This window comes from Nicotiana tabacum, chromosome 1 (genome assembly GCF_000715075.1).
Source record: "Nicotiana tabacum cultivar K326 chromosome 1, ASM71507v2, whole genome shotgun sequence".
In the NCBI taxonomy this organism is placed as follows: Eukaryota; Viridiplantae; Streptophyta; class Magnoliopsida; order Solanales; family Solanaceae; genus Nicotiana; species Nicotiana tabacum.
Window position 1 is genome coordinate 163,928,689 of NC_134080.1, and position 3,117 is coordinate 163,931,805.

Here is a 3,117-nt window from a genome sequence, read left to right on the forward strand (position 1 = left end):
ATATCAAAGCGGTAAAAAGCAAAATTTCGCACATTAAGCACAAACATGTGAATAAAACTAGATAAAAAATAAAGACAAATATAACAATTATTCTAAGCTCAAATTCTTGAACCCTGAACCAGAAATTCTGGGTTCTTGTCCCCAGTAGAGTCGCCAAAGCTGTCACACCTCCTTTTTACCTACACCTCCCGGAAGGAGTGTATAAAGGAGTTTTTCCAATTTAAAGTGACATTATTCGAAATGGGATTATTTTATTTATTTCAGAGTCGCCACTTGGGATATTTTAATGGTGTCCCAAGTCACCGGTTTCAAATCCCAAATCGAGGAAAGATTGACTCTGTTATACAGTTTGTGAACACAAAAATCCGGGTAAGGAATTTTGTTAACCCGGGAGAAGGTATTAAGCATTCCCGAGTTCCGTGGTTCTAAAGGAAATTCAAACTACTCTTTTGTGGGCCATAACTACATCTTTCCTAATATGGAGCACTTTCAAGAGCCCAATTAATTAATTAAGGAAAGGCTTAAAGAAATTATAATTACTTTCGTCTAAAGTTTAAGCTTAATTTGCTAATCAAAGAAATTATAATGACTTATAATTTGCTTAATTCGTCTAAAGTTCCCTGAGTTGATCCACAGGTCAGGTGAGGTTACCAACGCCCCTGTTCCCAACCCGCTCATTCCATGCGGGCACCCTCCAATGCCCTCCAATTATCCTGGCATGCCTTCTGTGGTTCGCCCCCAGACACCGACTTCAAGAGCACCGCCTCCAATGTTCATCTTTCAGGGTCCACAGCTTCAATCAGAAATAGCATATGTGACCCCATACTCTTTCACTCAACCTCCACAATATTATCTCTTGGTGGAGCAAGAAAAGGTTATTAAAAATCCTGAGCAGGAGGAAATGGCTCGGAAGATGAAGAGCCTGGAACAAAGCCTGAAAAACATGCAAGGTCTGAATGGTCAAAAGAGTATCTCATACTCTGAACTCTGCATGTTTCCCCATGTCCACTTGCCAGCTGGCTTCAAGATGCCAAAATTTGAAAAGTACAACGGGCATGGAGACCCGATCGCCTATTTGAAAAGATATTGCAACCAGCTAAGGGGCAGAAAAGAAGAAATTTTGATGGCCTATTTCGGAGAGAGCTTAACCGGAATTGCATTAGAGTGGTATATGGAACAAGACATTTCCCATTGGCATATATGGGATGACCAGGCCCGGGATTTTGTCAGACAGTCCTAGTATAATGTGGACATAGCTCCGGATAGAAATTCTTTGTCCAACTGCAAAAAGAAATCTTTGGAAAGCTTCCGCGAATATGTTGTCAAATGGAGTGAGCAAGCTGCCAGGGTAAAGCCTCCAATGGACAAAATTGAAATAGTCACGGTCTTTCTATATGCCCAAGAGGCAGACTACTTCCAGAACATGATGTCTGCTATGAGTAAGCCGTTCGCTGAGGCTATCAAAATTGGGGAAATGGTTGAAAATGGTTTAAAAATATGTCGAATCTTGAGTCATGCTACTTTTAAGGCCACATCACAGTCTGCTCAGAATGGTTCATAGGGTTTGATGAACAGAAATGGGAGTGAAGAGGGAGCCGTGATGGTTTCAAGCTCGAGGGGGGGCCGCAGGTCATTCAGCCAATCATATGTTCCTCCTATCGTCCCACAACATTATTATCCCCTTCAAGATGTTGCTTTTGCCGTGGCATCACCTCCTTATGCGGTGATGAACGCGCAACCTTACCCGCGACCACAACATTATCTACGAAACCGAGCTCCACCTCCTAGAAATGCCCATCCTTACCAAGCTCCATATAATCCTCAACCAAATGATCCCCGATATAATCATCGCCCAAGAGATCCTTTCAGAAAGAATCAGTTCACCCCTATTGGTGTATCGTATTCAAGCTTGTTGCAAAAGCTAATCAGGCTAAATCTATTGCAGCCAGTGGCCCCGAACCGGCCGAACCCCGAGTCCCCGTTGCACCGAGCTGATGCTAGATGTGAATACCACTCTGGAGCAGTGGGACACAGTACAGAGGACCATTTGACCCTTAAAAGGGCAGTTGGAGACTTGATTGAAGCTTAAAGAATCGCTTTTAGGATGATGAAGCTCCTGATGTGATGAACAATCTGTTGTCTGCTCATAACACTGGGCCAATAGTCGGAATGATTTGTAAAGATAAGGAATTTGATCCGGCACTGAAGGCTATTGCAGCCATTGCCGAAATAGAAGAAAAGCCGAAAGGCGGTCGCCAAGCCTGAAAGTTCCCCATCAGACGAGAGTCTTGGTAGCCAGTCTTGCTATCATTTCTACGTTCAGATTATCTCAGGGTGTGATCCGGATGTTTTACTTTATTGTCTTACTTTCCAATGTAAACCCTTCTATCTTCAAAAAAAGAAATAAAAAATAAAAAAATCAAATTGAATTCTTTCAGGGATGTCTCTTTTCTTAATTTTGTCATTTTTCTTATTCTCTTTTCAGTTATGGTAAATGCTGATTTCAATAACATGACATGCTTGAAGATTCATGCCCAAATCCGGAAATGATGTGAGACTTTGAAATAATGAATCAAGAATCATATTGCAATGAATAGACGTTTAAAGAAATAAAACAAAGAGTTGGAACAGTTGAAGGAAAATTGGTTCCAGATTGGAAAGGTCCATACATGGTAACAAGAGTACTGCAGTAAGAGAGCGTTGTACATGGGACACATCGAAGAATGTCCCTGAAACAACTGTCGATGCAAATGGAGACGAAAGTAATATGTTGGATCTTTTATACAGCATTAATGATCTTCGGTTGGGATGAAGAAGACTTTCTTTCTTAGTATCTAAATATTCAACCCTTTGAAAACCCTTTGAGCCAGTTACTCTTCTTTGATTACCCTCTTTGCAACCTGAAAGTGTTATAAAAAAAATTGATCGACAAAATGAAATGAAAAATGAAAAAATGATGATGAAAAAAAGAGAAGAAAAGAAATATACAAAAAAGGGGAAGAAAATACAAAGAAAATGAAATGAAAAAAAATGATGAAGAAAAAAGAAAGGAAAAAGGAAAGGAAAAAGAAAGAGTAAACAAAACAAAACAGAAAAACAAAAGAAAAAAAAGTTCCT